At 45.9% G+C, this 19,164-nt stretch overlaps 1 protein-coding gene across 3 annotated transcripts in view; it reads left to right on the top strand.

Annotated features, from left to right (window-relative positions):
* The first annotated feature begins 5,723 nt into the window (after positions 1–5,723).
* The window catches only part of LOC137341976 (protein yippee-like 1), a 53,835-nt gene continuing 40,394 nt past the window's right edge, over positions 5,724–19,164 (top strand). The window contains exon 1 of one of the 3 annotated variants that reach the window (XM_068005533.1): positions 5,724–7,029. The gene's annotated coding sequence lies outside the window, so the exon portion shown is untranslated. Of the gene's footprint in view, positions 7,030–8,552; positions 9,356–19,164 lie in introns of those variants that run through there. The other 2 variants (XM_068005532.1, XM_068005534.1) reach the window with 2 other exon arrangements.

Here is a 19,164-nt window from a genome sequence, read left to right on the forward strand (position 1 = left end):
ACTGTAGATCAGAGTTGTGCTGTGAATGAAGGTTGCACATTTAACTCCTGAACGGGTGCTGATCTCTCAGTCAGGTAAGTTATTCCATAGTGAAAACTACATTGCATTTAGGAGTAATCTGCATGGGACAGGGTGTCCTTGCCAGCTTTATGTGTGGAGGGGTCTGGAGGCCGAGCTGAAAAGAAAGATATATGTAAAGATTTATAAAGCGCCTTTCACGACCTCAGGACGTCCCAAAGTGTTTTACAGCCAAGAGAGTACTTTTGCACTGTAGTAATGTAGGAAACACAGAAGCCAATTTGTGCACAGCAAGTTCCGACAAACAGCAATGAGATATATCACCAGATAATCTGTTTTAGTGATGTTGGTTGAGGGATAAATATTGGCCAGGACACCATGGAGAACTCCCCAGCTTTTTGAAATAGTGCCATGGGATCTTTTACATCCACCTGAGAAGGCAGATAAAGGCAGATAAGGCCTCAGTTTAACATCTCCCCTGAAAGACAGCACCTCTAACAGTGCAGCACTCCCTCAGTACTGCATTAAAGTGTCAGCCTTGATTTGGTGCACAAGTCTCCAGACTGGGGCTTGAACCCACAACCTTCTGATTCAGAGGCAAGATTATTACCACTGAACCACAGCTCATACATTTTGAGGCACTTCCTCTCAGGACATTGCAGAAAGTGAGGATGATTTTTCCTCTCTGTTTTCTCCCCTACAAGGTGCTGACTTGGGGTCTGGTTCCACAGGTGTATCTGCTGGTCCCAAGTGACCATCCTTTATGTATGAGTCTAGATGGTGTGAGTGTACAGGCTATTTGACCACAATGGGGCATTGTAGCCGAAACTAATCTTGTCCAATGGGCACACTTTCCAGCAGGATTCAGTGGATGGCAGTCAGGAGCAAGAACCATGGCTGGTTTTGTTCCTCCCGAGCCCAGGGACATGGACAATAATGCTAGCATCACAACTGCTGTCCCAGCTATGATCAGCTAAAAGTCAGACCAGGGATCGAACATCGGACCTTCCCGCTCTGTATGACTGCTTTCCACACTGGCCAGTGCATTTATCAACTGAACAGGAGGAAAACCTTTTGTTTCTATGTTTAATAAAGAGCTGATCCAAACCTCTGTTGCCCGTATTCTAACTCGCACCAAGCCCCGTTCACCCATCACTACATTGGCTCCCGGTCCACCACCGCCTCGATTTTAAAATTCTCATTCTCATGTTCAACTCCCTCCCTGGCCTCGCCCCTCCCTATCTCTGTATCCTCCTCCAGCCCTACAACCCTCCGAGATCTCTGCGTTCTTCCAACTCTTGCCTCTTGTTCATCCCTCACTTCCTTTGCCCCACCATTGGCGACTGTCAGCCGTCTAGACCCTAAGCTCTGGAATTCCCTCCCTAAACCTCTGCCTCTCCACCTCTCTCCCCTCCTTTAAGAGGCTGCTTAAAACCTACCTCTTTGACCAAGCATTTGGTCACCTGTCCAAATACCTCCTTCTTTGGCTCGGTGTCAAATTTTGTCTGATTATGCTCCTGTGAAGCGCCTTGGGACATTTTACTATGTTAAAGGCACTATATAAATGCAAGTAGTTGTTTAACAAATGTACAGCTGTTGGAGAACCCTTAAGGGGGATCTGGATAGCAATGTTGGCATTGTATTGCTGGCTGAATGGAAATTTCTGACAATTGGTTACATACTTGTGTTGGAAAGCACTATGGGGTACGGAGAGAGGAAGAGAAATGCGAGCAGATGGCTGAGTCTTGGGCAATGGAAGTCTGTCTCCAGGTTCAGTTTGCATCAGGAATTCCTAATATGTAGGTCTCTCCCATTGAGTGAAAACAGCAGGCAGTTCTATCACCACTGTACTGGAGAGCAGCTAAAAATGAGACCCTTCTAGTTTAGGGGGGTTTCCATGAAGTGAGTTCACAGTTACTGTTGTCCACACAGCGAGTCACTGCTGATTGAGGAAAGGAGCTGGCTGCAGGCCAGATCAGAAATCCACTCTCTCCGCCACGGGCTGCTCTCATGTGATTCCTGGTGATCAGTTATAAAGCGTTCCCCACAAATCAGAAAAGGGAGAAAGAATTATTATTAAAAAATCTAGGCAAGCCAGTATTTCTAACTCCGTTAAAAAATAACTTCCTCAGCCTGTGCAGCCAGTGATTTACAGCACTTACCCATAGGGGGCAGTAGGGTATTAAACATGCACACTGCTGCCGAAGGCTTTATGTATGAACGACCTAAGCCGACTGGATCAGTACAGCTGTAATAATGTTATTTTTACAACTTAAGTAATTTACTGTCTGCCTTGTTGTTATTATCCACCTTTTTATCAGTATATTATCCAATCACATTATTATCTTATCTGAGTTGCATGTGAAGATTAATCAGACATTGTTTATTCTACAGAATCTTATTGTTGAATGGCCAATGCTTTATTGCTCCAACATGCTGTGCTATAAGAGATAGGTTTAAACATATTACTGTCCACACAGCAGGATCCTAATCTCAGTTGTACCATTGTGGTGGGGGTGGTGGCGGGGGGGGGGGGGGGGAAGAGTGTTAGCTCCCAGGGGAGAATATGAGTTACTTTGGGCCAGTCTTGTTCACCTCCCCCTTTACCCTCCCCCCTTGGAGGGGTCAGTGGGCAAGTCAAGGTCCTGCTCATCTCCTAGCAGATGGTTAAGAGTGATATTGGAAAAGATTGTGGAGCACACTTGCATTGGTCAGGGAATGGTGTGTGACATGACAGAAATTAGAGGAGAGGAGAAAACACAAAATAACTCACACCAGGGGATTTATATATAGCGGATACCTGGGAGTGAGTTACAGGCTGGAATCTAATTGAGGGGTTTGCATGGTTTATATATAGAATAATAGATACCTGGGAGTGAGTTACAGACTGGAATCTAATTGAAGGATTTTTACAGTTTATATATAGAATAATGGATACCTAGATGAGTTACAAGTTGGAAAATAATTGAATGGTTCAGATGGCGCATACAATAATTCAAACCTGGGAATAAATTATTGCCTGGGATCTAATTGAGTGGCTTGAGTGGTATTATAAACTGTGAACTTTGCAAGGTATCGTTTTCAGTTTTGAGTACTGCGCTAAAAATAACTTCTTGGCAGGAGACCAGCAGATTCCCTCCACCGCTGTACTTGTGCTTTGTTCAAAGCAGGAATTTGTAGTTTGCCAGAGATGTTTCTACCAAGATTTATTTTAATGTTTTAAACAGCTTCTGGGAAAATGTAAATGACGTGATGATACGATTTAACCAGGATCACCAGATTTTTCCACCGGTGGTGGTCTTGCTTCTGTTATGCACCTCTGGCCGTTTGACCTTGAACACTTTGGGGATTCTCCAAAGACTCCGACAGGATGTGGCACTTCTAAACTTCCACCCAACTTTTATCCGCAGATAGCTCATTGGCTCTTCAGTGGTTCTAGCTGTGCTACAATTGATGGTTCATCCTTTGACTCTTTGTCAAGAGTTCCCCAGTGGTCCGTTCTTTCTCCGTATCACTGACCTCCTCCACTCATTGTCCAACTCTTTCTACTCTGACTGATGATTCCATTTGTTCAGCAGCTTCCTTCAGATTGCATACAATCTTCATTCTGCACACTGAGCAGTGACTGAATTGCTACATCTACTCATTTAATAGCAATCCCATATCTCTTCCATCCTTGGCTCAGTGGTAACACTCCCACCTCTAAGTCAGAATGTGTGGGTTCAAATTCCACTTGAGCAATAATCTAGCCTGCCACTTCAGTGCAGTACTGAGGGAGTGCTGCACTGTCAGAGGTGCCGTCTTTCAGGATTGTTAAACTGAGGTCCTGTCTGCCGATTCAGGTAGATGGAAAAGGTTCCATAGCACTATTTGAAGAAGAGAGGGGAGTTTTCCTGGTCAACATTTATTTCTCAATCAACACCAAATCAGATGAACTGGTCATTATCCCATTGTTGTTTGTGAGATTTTGCTGTGCACAAATTAGCCACTGCGTTTGTCTATGTAACAACACTGACTACGCTTCTAAAGTAAATTATTGGCTGTAAAGCACTTTCACACGTTCTGAGGATATGAAAGGTGCTATATTAACGCAAGTTATTTCTTTCTTGAGAGCTTCCAAGAAGCTTTGTTTCATCTTTCATGCCGAACACTAGAGATGCGATCAAGTATAAAGAACTGGGGAAGGGACAATGGGGAAATTTCATGATTTCGAGCAACCGAGAATTTAAACCATGCCAACAGAAATCTGGGAATGGGGTCACATCCTCCTACCTATGCCACATGCTTCATACCCCTCAACTACTTTTAACTCTTTATAAAGCCCAAGTCTGTCCACGACTTGAATACTGCTGCCATATCTGAGAGGCTCTTCCAGCATCTCTCTCACAACCCACAACAGCGGCATCATCTGATAATCTTTCTTTCACCTACAGTCTCCAACCACTCTGCAACATGTCTTGTCTCTCTCTCTATTGCTATGATGCATCTCTGAACTGTTCTCATTCTTCCTAACCTTTAAATGTGCTACTCCAACATGTTTTCCTCTTCCCATCAGCCTATGTTGAAATCAAGACTGATCACACACCTCCTATTCTCATTCATTCTATCCCAGAATCTCAAAACTCCCTCCTGGGGTCTAGAGGCTTCTGAAATGCAACCTTGACCTCACCTAATCAATACCTTTGACAATCTGGTTCACCTTTCCCATCTCTTTACCAACCGTGATGATGTGCTGCACTAAGAGACTGGATTCCTTAATAATAAATAAAAGTTTGTCAGCTGCGGCTCAGTGGTAGCACTCTCGCCTCTGAGTCAAAAGGCTGTTAGTTGAAGTCCCACTCCAGGGATTCGAAGACATAATCAAAACTGACACACCAGTGCCGTACTGAGGGAGTGCTGCACTGTCAAGAGGTGCCGTCTTTTGGATGAGACGTTAAACCGAGGTTCCGTCTACCCTCAGGTGGACGTAAAAGATCCCATGGCACTATTTCGAAGAAGAGTTGGGGACTTCTCCCTGGTGTCCTGAACAATATTTATCCCTCAACCAAAATCTAAAAACAAATTATCTGGTCATTATCACGTTGCTGATTGTGGGAGCTTACTGTGCGCAAATTGACTGCCGTGTTTCCTACATTGCAACAGTAATTACACTTCACAAGTATTTCATTAGCCAGTGACGTGCTTTGGGGTGTCCTGAAAGGCACTTTATAAATGCAAGTTTTTCTTTCTTTAATAAAATTCCCCATTGCATGTTTGGGCGGAAAATGGTAAGAAAGGGGGATATTTTCAGCTAAAATAAGCAACAACTTGGAATAAACCAACTCCCCCCCCACCAGCCCCAGACCCTACAGTCTGCATTATTCGTCTAGGGCTGCGCCTGGGGTTTGACGTCTTATGCAGCGCACATACCGCGCGACTCCACGAGCCCCCCCCCCGCCCCGGGCTGCCCCCGGTGTGCCACGTGTTTGCGCGCGCGCCCTTGTTATTGTTTGTATCCAAATGTGTAGCGCATGGGGCGCGCGCGCGGCTGTTGGCGGAACGCGCTTACTCCGCACAGGCGCGCGTGCCGCGTGTGTGATTGTTGTTTTTTCCCCCTCTCCCTGGGATGCCCGCGCGCCCCTGGGTTTCTTTATGAATCAAAATCGCCCGCTTGTTGCTAACGGCCGCGCGTGCTCGTGCGGCGCGCCCCCTCCCCCCCACGTGTTCTCGCTCCCGCTTCAAACACAAACATTCGGTGCCGCTCGTTCCTCATTGGCCGCTCGGGGACGCAAAACTGGGCGCGAGAGGCAGAATAATAACAGACACCGGACCCGGGAGAGGAGCTGAACCGGACCCGACCCGGGCAGCACCGAGCCGACCCGGACCCGACCCGGGGCACGGGAGAGGAGCTGAACCGGACCCGACCCGGGCAGCACCGAGCCGACCCGGACCCGACCCGGGGCACGGGAGAGGAGCTGAACCGGACCCGACCCGGGCAGCACCGAGCCGACCCGGACCCGACCCGGGGCACGGGAGAGGAGCTGAACCGGACCCGACCCGGGCAGCACCGAGCCGGGGCACGGGAGAGGAGCTGAACCGGACCCGACCCGGGCAGCACCGAGCCGACCCGGGGCACGGGAGAGGAACTGAATCGGACCCGACCCGGGCAGCACCGAGCCGACCCGGGCCACGGGAGAGGAGCTGAACCGGGCAGCACCGAGCCGGGGCACGGGAGAGGAACTGAATCGGACCCGACCCGGGGCACGGGAGAGGAACTGAATCGGACCCGACCCGGGGCACGGGAGAGGAGCTGAACCGGACCGGAGCCGACCCGGGCAGCACCGAGCCGGGGCACGGGAGAGGAACTGAACCGGGGCACGGGAGAGGAACTGAACCGGACCGGACCCGAGCCGACCTGGTGCACGGGAGAGGAACTGAACCGGACCCGGGCAGCACCGAGCCGACCCGGGGCACGGGAGAGGAACTGAACCGGACCCGGGCAGCACCGAGCCGACCCGGGGCACGGGAGAGGAACTGAACTGAACCGGACCGGGCACGGGAGAGGAACTGAGCCGGACCGGACCCGAGCCGGGGCACGGGAGAGGAACCGAAACGGACCCGGTAGCACCGAGCCTGGGCACGGGAGAGGAACTGAACCGGACCGGACCAGGGCAGCACCGAGCCGGGGCAGGGGAGAGGGATTCACCCACCCGATTTAAATTCCGAGCCGGACCGGGCGACAAGGGAGCCGGCCACCGGGACCAGACGCCGCCAGCCGGACAACCGCGAGCGCACTGACCCGGGACCACATCGCCAACACAACGGGAGAGAAGCTGGCTCAAACGGCCCTTCCTCGCCGCCCAGACAAACGGCAAAGCTGGGAAGAGGCGGGTTGAGCTGGGAGGGCGGGGGGGACACCGAGCAACCGAGAGGAAGCGACACCGAAGCATCGCACCGGGCAGCGAGGGGGCAAGGGAAGCCAGGCTGGCCGGAGCTACTGCCAGCCACAGCCCGGCACGAACCGAGCCCACGGTAAGGACACGAGAGAAACGGGGGGGGGGGGGGACGGACCCGCAGCGGGGTTTTAACTCCTCCTGCAGCCGAGGCGGAGGTTGCACAGAGAGACTTGGGGGGAGTTCCCTGGCGGGTTGGATGCGGTTATACCTCCCGGTCAAGACTGCAGAACAGCACTGATTCATTCTGTAAACATTCAGCTGCGGGAACAGCTGGGTTCCGGGTAGCCCAGCACCAAGAATGCCGCTTCGTTTATTTAAGCAGTGATTTTTAAAAAAAAAATGTTTCAGGCTCCAAAAGTTAGCGTTGGTTGTTAAGGGAATAATCCCCAATAACCCAGATCCCATTGGATTGCTGGCAGCGTGCACCCCCGTCCCCAATATATTGTAGCGATGTTTTGTTGCAAGTGTTTTGACACCGCTGTAACGTACGTGCCGGAGTGCGGGTACTAATATAATGCGTTGCTGCTGCACGTAAATATGCCCGCGTCAGAAAAACTGGCGTTTGTAAACAAGCTGGTTGATTAAACTTCTAAAAAAATATCAATCGCTTTGTTTTCTGCTTCGAAGCATAAGAAGGTCTCACGGACGTGTTGAAGGTTCCTTGGTCTCTTTGTGGAGTGCCGAGGCTACCTGTTTGGATAGTTTGTGTTAAAATTAAAGCTTTTAACGACGCGCAAAGCTTTTTTTTTTAAAAAAAAGGACTGTTGAGGCTGATTTTAAAATGCTGTCCTTCGCTTTGGTGAGACTTGCTGCCACAACATATGCGGGCATAAGTGGGACTGTGTGTTATGCAAGAGTTTATGCAGGATGAGCGTATACTTAGATTAGTTGGCATGCGGGAGTATATCTGGAGTGTATTTATTAGGCGTATACAGCAGGGTGTACATTAGTTTAGGGTGTACTTCCTTTTCAGGAAATATATGTTGAGTGGTTGGTATAGCGAGGTGCGTATGATGGGGTGGATAGAATAAATGCGCAGGGCATATATGCGAGGAAATGTCGCAGGGTGATATAATTGTACATTTGGTATGTAGAAACATGATTCCTTTGGGGCGAAGGATGAATTGGTGTTGTGTATATCGCACCGCCGGTACCGTGCAGATTTGTGCATGGATGACTCTATAGTTGCAAGGAGGTGCAATGTAAATTGGGATCGGCGGTATATGTCAGTGCATGTCCACGGTTGATTTATGTATGCAGGAGGTACAATATGAAATGCGAGTGATGCCCGTGAACGCATGGTTCCGGTTGTGCAGGACGGGTACGCTGTTGTGGGCAGTGGTGGTACCAGCTCACATTGCCGGTGTACGCGATCCGTTGGGGTAATATGCTGGCTGCATATTTCAAGTGTGCAATAGTCTCTCTCTCTCTCTCCCCCCGCCCCTCTTCCTGCTGTTTACACGGAAGTGATGTCCGGCCCCGGGAACAGCTGGAGCGATGATTGACGGCGCGCTGCGTGCGCCCATTGGTCGCTCTGCTTTGATTGACGGGGGGGGGGGCAGTTCCGCGCGGCGGCGCGGGTGATTGGCTGGCGGCCGGCCGCCTCCCCGGGGCTCGCGGTTAAAGAGGCTGCTCGCGGGCGCCGAGAGGCTTCGCGCGACCCCGGCCCTTGTTGGAAATGTGTGGCCCGATTGCTGCGACCGCCTTCATGCTCCTTCCCGGAGCCCGAGTCTCCGGGCTCCCTACCTGTCGATCACTCAGCGGCCTGACGTCATTAGCTTCCTGGTTGGACAATCCAGATTTGGAGGAGGCTGCGTGAGAGTCAGTACCAGCCAGCTGGGTGCTTCTGCCTGCATACCTTTTGTGTCTATATTTGCATTTATATGCGAGCTATTTACCTTGGATTTGCGGTGGGAGGAAGAAATGCATTTATTTGTTCAACGTCGGAGAGCTGCATCTTAATTGGGAATGTGCCAAGGGACCCAAATCCTACTCGTCGTGACAGAAGTCGTCATCTATGCCATCCGGGTCTCATTTTGCACAGTGGACGTTGTTGCTGCAATTATATTTACTCAAGTGATCATTTATTCCACCGCGAAGAGTGTCGGTGGAATTTCAAGTTTATTGAAGATCCCTTTGTTTGCAATCCACTTTGTATCCATGCTGCCTTTGGACTAGGAGGACAGGGGCTCCTCAGGAAAGATTCCCCAACCTCCTGCCCCGCTAACTAGGGTCCCCTGTCTCAGTTTGACTTGTTTGATTTTGTACACCCCCGGCAAGATTGAATAATTCTGCATATGACAATTGGAGCTTGTCAACTCGAGAAAGCCAAGTCGGATTTTGTTGATGGTGACATTTAAATCTGGGTACAGTGGGAGCTTAGTATTCTATGACAACTTATGGTAATAGTTTTTGGTTTTCAGTTTTAAAAAATTCTTTAATTTAAAAAAAGACGGATAATAATTGATGCCCATTTTATGGTGACTAATTATTCCAACTTTAACCAGTGTTTTCAGGAACATGTTTCAGATTCTACCAGTATTCTGAAATGGAATGTTGCATAATTTAATACAACACAAATTAAATGAGGGCTGCACAGTCTAAAAATAGTACCCTGAAACAATGCAAGTGAGAATGTTCCTAAAACATTGTCAAAGAAACAAGGCAAGGTCCATAGTGATTATCATTTGTTTTTAAACTGTTTTCTAATCATTGTACCCCCTAGCAGGGTTTGTTGGCAATGATTCAGGCCTTTATAATTTCAAAACAGTTGGGCCAAAACATTTGTACAATTCAAGTAATATCTGTTCGGGAAAATATTTAGAAAAATCGTTGTGGAAGTGCCAACTTACCCTACCCTAAACGTCATGCATATATTGTTTTAAAAATTATTTATATAGCACAATCCTTTCTAACTGAAGAGGACTAGAAAGAAGACAGAAGTACCCAGCAGCATTTAATTTAAAAAACATTGTTCTGGAGACTCTGGTAGTTAAATGGATTTAAAAAAAATTTATTATACCTTTTTCTATATTTTAAAAAAAAATCCTTCTTTCATGGGACTTAAGATTTACAAATCTTTGGGACCTGATGGGTATTAAAATAAATAGGTGAGGAAATTGCAGGTGCATTAGTCATAATTTTCCAGAGCGCTCTCGATTCAGGAATTGTGCCTTTTGGGTTGGAAAATTGCAAATACTACTTCATTTATTTAAGAAGGGAAGGAAAGCGAAACCAGGTAACTGCAGACCTGTCATTTGAACATCAATTGTGGGGAAGTTACTGGAATCTATCTTCAGAGACAGAGTGACTGAGCGTTTGAACGAGTATGAGCTGACCAAAGAGTCGGCATGAATTAGTGAAGGATGGGCCATGTCTGACTAATCTAGTTGAATTTGAGGTCAGTAGTGTGGTAGATAGGGGAGTATCTATGGATGCTGCCTAGATGGACTTCCAAAATGCATTTCATAAAATTCCACATGAGATTATGAGGAAAAATCATAGCACATGGAATTGGAGGTAACCTTATGACATGGGTTGGTAACTAGTTGGGAGGTAGGAGACAGAGTAGGGATAAAAGGTTTATTCTTTAATTAGCAGAATCTGACAAGTGGTGTCCCCAGGGATCTGTACAAGAGCCTCAGCTTTTCACCATGTATGTTAATGACTTGGATGAAGGAATAGAGTTGTATATCCAATTTTGCAGATGACATTGTTAGGATGTACAGTAAGTTGTGTGGATGGGAGGAGATAGTTACATAAGAAATATGAGCAGGATTGGCCATACGGCCCCTCGAGCCTGCTCTGCCATTCAATAAGATCATGGCTGATCTTCTACCTCAACTCCTCTCTCCTGCCCCATCCCCATATCCCTTGATTCCATTAGTGTCCAAAAACCTATTGATCTCAGTCTTGAATATACTCAATGCGCATCCACAGCCCCCTGGGGCAGAGAATTCCAAAGGTTCACAGCCCCCTTAGTGAAGAAATTTTTCTTTATCTCGGTCCTAAATGGCTGACCTCTTGAGACTATGACCCCAATTCTAGACTCTCCAGTCAGGGTCTGGAGTTACAAAGGGACATAGATATAAGTTGAGTGGGCAAAACTATGACAAATAGAGTTCAACATGGGGAAGTGTGAGATCATCCACTCTGGATCTGAGAATGGCAGATTAGAATATTTTCTTAATGGTGAGAAACTAGGAGCTGCGGAGGAGTAAAGGGATTTGGGTGTCCATGCACACTCATCACTAAAAGCTAGTGCACCAGTACAAAAAGTAATCATAAAGGCTAATTGATGTTGGTCTTTATCTCTACGGATTGGAATTGAAAAATGAAGAAGTGGTGCTTCAGTTGTATAGAGCTTTGGTCAGACCCCATCTGGAGTACAGCATTCAGTTCTGGGCACCACATCTCAGGAAGGATATATTTGCCTTGGAGGGGGTGCAGCACAGATTTACCAGAATGACAACAGGTATAAAATTATGAGGACAGGTTGCATAAACTTGACTTGTTTTCCCTTGAGTTTAGAAGATGGGGGTGATCTAATCGAGGTGTTTAAACTGTTAAAGGGATTTGATAGAGAAGCTATTTCCTCTAGTGGGCAAATCCAGTACAAGGAGGCACAATCTTAAAATTAGAGCTGGGCCGTTCAGGAGTGAAATCAGGAAGCACCTTTTCACAAAGAATACTGGAAATGTGTATTTCACTCCTCCTGAAAGGCTGTGGATGCTGGGGGTTGATTGAAATTTTCAAGACCGAGAGCAATAGATTTGTCGGGTAAGGGTATCAGGATATGAAACAAAGATGGGTAAATGGAGTTGAGTTACAGATCAGCCATGATCTAATTGAATGGTGGAATAGGCTTGAGGGGCTGAATGGCCTACTCCTGTTTCTGTGCCACAGCGGCAGCTAACTCAAATTCTGAATAGTCAATCACTTTCTTTGATCTTTGTCAATTTTTCCAAGAAAGGTATCAAGATTACTGGATGAAAATAATCAGAGGATGGGAATTCAGTATTACACTTATCCATTTATTGGGAAACCATTGTATTTCTTTTTTTAAAAAAAAGAATTTCCAGAACTGGTAGCTGAGGGAATGAAAATCCAGTGGTCTAGGGACATTTGATTTGAGCTAGTACTGGGGGCTGGTTCAGTGAAGCTCTGCAGCTGAGAACGTAAAATTAAAATGAGCAAAGAAACTGCAAGTACTGGAAATCTAAAATAAAATTCACCCAAAACTTTTTTTTCAGATGTTAACTGACCTGTATATGTCCTGCATTTGAGAATGCAAAGGGACAGTGGAGATATAAACAGTGGATGGGCTAAGAAATCTAGCTGTCACAGAGCAGCAGTTATAAATTTAAAAATATCTGAGTCGGCTTTTGATGGTTTACTGGAGAGGAGAATGACCTAGATCTAGAAGCTGCTTCTATGCCTGAACCAAATCTCATGTGCACCATGAAAGCTAGTTAGTTAGTAACTCTGATTTTAAAATTTAAATGAAAACTTGGGTATTTTAATATATAGACAATTTAATAGGGGAAAAATTGAAAATGGCAAAACCTGCCTCTTAAGCCATGCCCTTGTCACCTTGCTCTTAACTCTTTCTGCTCTGTTGCTTCTAGTCAGCCACCTTGTACTCTTGGATTTATATTCATTTTAAAAATGGGATACACTCTCACCAGTTGGTTATAACCTGTGCCCTGTGAACTCGGGCAGTGGCAAGAACTACTTTCTTGCGATTGACAACACTTTTGGCTGTCAGTGGAGAGGAACTAAGTGAAAATATCCGTACAGTTGAGGTAACTGATAAAGGCCAAGCCACTTGCCTGTCCTACCTTTTTTATTAATATCAAGGAGGGACATCTTAATGGGGAATGGAATTATCCATTTACCTGATGGCAAAAAGTATTCAGTTCATTGTAGCGTAGGTCTAATGCAGAGGAGAATTTCTTCCTGTTATTCCGTTTGCTTTTCTCACATCAGTCTCCTGGGTGAGACTGGCAGTTTGTGTTGTATTATGGGGCAGCTTTATGCTGTGAACTTGTCTATTTGTGTGGGCCTTAGAGACAGAGGTTTTTGTCACTTCAAACTAGTTTTGAAACAAACCCAAGTGCTAGAGCTGCAAAGGTGTTTTAGCTCCATAGTGTCTCTCGATCCCATTCCACAATGTGCTGATTTTATTCTTCTGCTTCAGTGCTTGTGTCCGAAGGTACCAATTTAGGAACTTGGGGGATTGGGGAGGGGGGAGATGACAATGTTCATGGAATTTACAGCACAGTAACAGGCCGTTCGGCCCAACTGATCTATGCTGGTGTTTATGCTCCACACGAGCCTCCTCCCTCCCTATTTCATCTAACCCTGTCAGCATATCCTTCTGTTCCTTTCTTCCTTGTACTTATCTAGCTTCCCCTTAAATGCATCTATGCTATTCATCTCAACTACCCCTTGTGTTAGCAAGTTCCACATTCTGGTGTACCTGCACTTGTGTGAGGGAGAGAATCGGGGAGACGATGCATGCATGTTTGTGGATCAGTGTGCACATTACACAGTACCACTCTCGTTTACTTGAAACCTAAGCCCTGCATTCCTCCCCACGTGACATGAGTGCTTCTGAAGCTCTAACTGCATTGTATGAAGCACTACTGTAGTGTGTTCTCATTATTTCTTTTAAAACTTAAAGTATGTAATGCCAAGATTTACAAACAGGGCACTATTCTGTGACTGATATGTATCTAAGTGACGTGGATATCTTAGGAGTCTAGTGCTTGAGATCCTTTGATCAAGGTTCATTTGTTTACAGTTATTAATTTCCTAGAAATATTTGCCCTTTTTTAAGAAAAGGGAATGAATGATGCACAGGGTTACGATGGTTAAGTTAAATTCTGTTTTTAATTACATGGGATTCTGGTGGGGGCGGGGGGGGGGTTTCATTCCAGGTTACACTAGTACTCTGAAAATTAATGCTACTTAATTTAATATTGCACAGTTTAAACAAGGACTGTGTCATGGTGGCTAGCAATTTAATTTTTGTATATACTTGCAGGTTTTGTTTAGCATTGTGACATCCCTGGAACAAACTAGGTGTATGTGTATGGGGGTGATTAGTTTCTGAAATGGTGAAAGGAATGCAGGAAGGAAGCAGCAGCAGCAAGGAGGATTTTTTTTTTTGGCTTTGTTACGTACATGCAGCAGGTGTGATAAAAGGAAGTAAATCTAAAATTGTCTAACCCGACTGGTTTAGCTTAGCTTGTCAAAAGATCCAAGTTGAAGCTTTCTAAGCACAAGGAGGCCATAGAAGGATGGGCTTTTAATCAGTGTACAGGATGTGGGCTGTCCGGTTGGTTGGGCACTGAGTGTGTGGTAGCTGGTTATTGTGGCTTTGATGCTCGTCTATTCTAGCTTTGAATGTCCTGTCACCCGTTTCTGAACCAGGCCTCAGATTCTTTTGATTAATTTCAGCGCGAACAGCTTCCCTCTTGTCTGAGAGCCACATAAATTTTCCCCGACAGGTGTGTTTTGAGCTTTGCTCTGCTGCTTTTTGCACTTCTGGAGTGCAGGGTCTGGTTCTACTTGATACTGCTTTTAGTCAGTTCACAATCTTTGTACTTAATTTCAGATGTCCTAGATTAAAATTTAAAAGATTTTGTTAAAATTTGAGATATATGGATGAAAGAATTCAAGTAACAGGGCTACTGTAGTCTGGTAGCAAACTACGCAGTCAAATATGGTGCTACTCAAGTTTAAAATGATAGTCTCCAATTGCAGCCATGGTGCCAAGTGATGCCCCTGTATTTGGCATAATGTACTGTGGACTGGCTGGAGATGCAGAAAATTCCTATTGGGTATGTGAAATGAAAGTGACTTTGAAGGAAAATGGATAAACTCATTATCTGGACCAAATCAATCTATGCTGACACAAGACCTTGCAGTACATGTTGCATTTTTTCCTCCTGCTGAAGGTATTGACTCCTGTTAACCAACTACAAGTCCCCTGCTCCATACCTTACCTCAGTGCCCATTATTCTTGGGTGTCTTCTACCCCTTCAATTGAAGCCAAGCACAATCCTACAATCCTGTTGCAGAACAGTGGTGTGTGTCTATGCCCTCCCCAATCTTCTTCCACTCCCTCCTCCAATTTCAAGCCCAAGGATACCAAGCTCAACTGTAGTGCCCCCACATGCCATGGCTGAGGTCTACAGCATAGACCAGGGATTGAACCTGGGACTCAAGGGGGGGGGTTAGTTAATGCATTGAATGGTGTGCCGCCATCATCCTGTAAACGAGATCTGATTTTCTCATATGGACTAGTTTTAAACATTTTGATACTGACAGTTCTCGGCTGTGTTAGCTGTCTAGGCCTTAAGCTCTGGAATTCCTTCCCTTAACCTCTTCCCCTCTCTCCCTCTCTCTCCTCCTTTTTAAGATGCTCCTTAAAGTCTACGTCTTTGACCAAACTTTTGGTCACCTATCCTAATATCTCCTTATGTGGCTCAGTGTCAAATCTTGTTTGATAATGCTCCTGTGAAGCACCTTGGGGCGCTTTGCTACGTTAGAAGCGCTATATAAATGTAAGTTGTTGAGTTTGCAAAATGAACGGTTTAGGAAAGCTTGCCTGTTAATTTTTGAGTGCTGCATGACACAGATGGTGAGTGGTGCCTGTTTTTATTATTATTTGTTCTCAGGATGTGAGTGACGCTGGCAAGGCTGCATTTATTGCCCATCTGTAGTTGCCCTTAGAAGGTGGTGGTGGGCTGCCTTGAGTAATTGTTTTTATAACTGCCCTTGCGAGGCTATTTCAGAAGGCGTTAAGAGTCGATTGCTTGAGGGGGTTGGGGACGAATTTTCCAGAGTTTTTTCCCTTATTGACTCTGGGATTTTCCTTTTTTTGCATCTCCCAGGAGATTGATTGGCTGCGGGGGGAGGGGATGTATCTAGATATGATGCTGTAGCTATCATGAGTGTGTGGCAGGCTTAATGGACCAGCTGGTCTTTTCCTGCCCATCATGTTTGCATGTTTGACCATGTAGTGTGGGACTGCAGGCCAGACTGGTAGGTTCCCTTCCCTCAAGGGCTTCAGTGCAACAGTTTTTTATGACAGTCCAGCAGTCTTCATGGTCATTTTTCTTTCTCTCTGGTGCCAGCCTGGGACTTTACATAGAATTTTACAGCACAGAAACAGGCCATTCGGCCCAACTGATCTGTGCCCCATATGAGCCTCCTCTCCCTTTTTCCCCCCCCCACTTCATCTAACCCCGTCTGTTCCTTCTTCCCTCCTGTATTTATCTAGCCTCCCCTTAAATGCATCAATGCTATTTGCCTTCTCTATTTACCATGTGGTAGCGAGTTCCACATTTAAGGTTCTGCCGATGATTGATTTAAAAAAATAGTCAACACTTTCAGCAGGCTATTTCCCCTACTGTTACTCATTTGTGCCTCTGACTACAGGCGTGGTATAAACTGTGATGCAAAGTGTCATGTCATAATGTGGCTTTTGCTGTGACAGAACTTGGCAAATAGTGTAGTCTGTGTATATCTGTGACGGGTCATGTAGTGCTGACTTGTTATGTCTGGCTTGTGCTTGCACTGTGCAGTTTAATTGATCACCTCGTCATGGAGACGGTTTGTATGAACATGGTATAGGATTGTGAAAACAAGTTGTTAAACTGGTGCCATCGTTGTGGTGAAGGAGGAACTGCTGCAGTCCAGTACTTACTTAGATTTCTGAGGTCCTCTGCACGCCCCGGGTTATAGGAGCGTGGGCATTTCACAGCCACTGTTCACATGCACAATTAGCCATTTCATGGCGCCTCGTGCTAAGTTTTTAAGAATTGGCAACCCCCCCCCCAAATTCCCTGTTTCTGTTTTGCCCCCCTCCAATACACAATCATCTTTTTACATTTAAAACTCACTCTTTGGTGATGGTGGCTTCTGGCACAGGGGTGGGGCTTTGTTGGTTTTGGCTTTGTGTCTGGCTATTCTCCTGGGTTCAGGGTGCTCATGAGAGGTGGAATGCGTGCCCGCACCCCCCCCCCTTTTTTCCACCTCCTCGAACTCTTCGCTCCTTTAATTCTGGTCTCTTGTGCCTCTCTCCCTCCCTCTCTGGAAGTCCTATCCTAAACCCCTCTGCCTGTCCACTTTCCCTTCCTTTTTAAGACCTCTATCACCAAGTTGTTGGGAACCTATTACCTCCTCCTTTGGCTCAGCACCTATTTTCCTCATGTCTCACAAGTGCCTTGGGATGTTTTTGTTATGTTGAATGTGGTGGTGTCATTATTTCAGTCCACATTACCTTTCTGTGCAAGTCTTCCAGACTGGGTCACGGGATGTATCCACAAGCTGTAATGAACGAGTTGTGCTTTTATTATGGATCAGTGGGAAGAGGGACTAATCCTGGGAGAATTGTAAGTCCACCCTACTGTATTTAGCTCGCGTGCTGTGCAATTAAGTTTTAATTTTTTAAAATCTTTTTTTATGGCACTGTCTGTGATTCTCTCGCCAACAGTGCAGGTTCCGATTGTCTCCATCGTTCTACAACAGATTTCGGCCAATCTCAACCTGCCTTTTAACCACTCACCAGTTTGTAATCTGCAGTCTGTTCTAGATTTCTGTTCCTTTCCAATTCCAGCTTGTATAGGCTTTATGCAGATGTACATCATAGAACAATTGTTCTTGGACATATGACGCTAAACTGGTTTAATCCATTGAAAAGCAGCCAATTAAAGCCTATTCTACTCTTGTAATCCCCCTCTCTTACTTCCTTGCTCAGTGTCCTCTACTCAACAACAATGAGTGGCATTTACATAGGGCCTTTTAAGGTAGTAAAATGTTCACAGGAGCATAATCGGACAAAAATTGCCGCTGAGCCAAAGGAGGAGACGTTAGGGCAGATGGCCAAAAGTTTGGCCAAAGAGAGAGGTTTTAGAGAAGAAAAGAAAGAATTGCATCTAAATAGCCCCTTTTGTGACCTCTGGACGTCCCAAAGCGCTTTACAGCCAATCAAGTACTTTTGAAACTTAGTCACCGTCGTAGTGTAGGAAACGTGGCAGCCAATTTGCACACAGCAAGCTCCCACAAGCAGCAATGGAATAATGACCAGATAATCTGTTTGTAATGTTGATTGAGATATAAATATCGGCCAGGACATGGCAGAGAACTCCGCTGCTCTTCTTCGAAAAGTGCCATGGGATCTTTTACATCCCCCTGAGAGGGCAGATGGGGCCTCGGTTTAACGTCTCATCCGAAAGATGGCACCTCCAACACTGCAGCACTCTTCAATACAGTAAGCAGTGTCTTAAAGGAGGAGAGAGGGTTGGAGAGGTTTTGGGAGGGAATTCCAGAGCTTAGGGCCTAGACTGCTGAAGGCACGGCTGCCAATGGTGGGGCCTATAAAGTCTCTTGCAGACTTTCGATCGTTGTCTTGTAACGTTGTTTCATTTGCATTAGTGGCAGATGGGTGGGAGGTATTCAATTGGGAATGGATCTGAGGTACAGTGAAGACTCTGCCCCCTGGCTTTGTGAACACGCAGTAATTCTCTAACATGCCAAACAATCTAAACTTAAATATAACTGTGATCAAAGTTCCCCGGTTAATACAAGCAAACTTATATTCCTGCTTCAGGTAGATAGAGAGGGGTCAAATTATTATTTATGGACCTCTGATCTAGGATCAGTAAACACTGAACACCTCATTTCAGGATAACTAGCCTAGAAGAGGGTTACGGGATGAATGCTGATTCTTTGACTGGTCTTTCTGAGCTAATTATTTGGGATGGGGATGTTGTACTTTGCTTCACTTTTAAGTAATTGGATAAAGTTTGGTCAGAAATTAGGGTATTGTCCTCAAAATGATGAGTTGCAGGATCTGACTTCTTAAAAACTCCCTTTTTCTGTTGCATCAGCAGAAAATCCACTGTTTCTTGCCACTGAGTACTTTAATGAACTTCTGGAGTGCAATCTTGGATTCCAGGCACTAGGTGGAGGTGTGCAGAATCTGCGGTGAATGAGAGTTGAACCCAGCATGACATGCAAACAAAATCCAACTGATTAGCAGTTTTTTGTTTAAAACTGCAGCATAAACCTTTTTGTTTAGCAGATTCAGTAGAACATAGCATAATACCCCGGTGGAATTGATCCAAATGCATAGTGATGCTATACGGCCCGGGTCCAATGTGTGCATTTGCAAAGCATTTTATTGACTCGAGTTTGG

Source organism: Heptranchias perlo, chromosome 25 (genome assembly GCF_035084215.1).
Source record: "Heptranchias perlo isolate sHepPer1 chromosome 25, sHepPer1.hap1, whole genome shotgun sequence".
Taxonomy (NCBI): Eukaryota; Metazoa; Chordata; class Chondrichthyes; order Hexanchiformes; family Hexanchidae; genus Heptranchias; species Heptranchias perlo.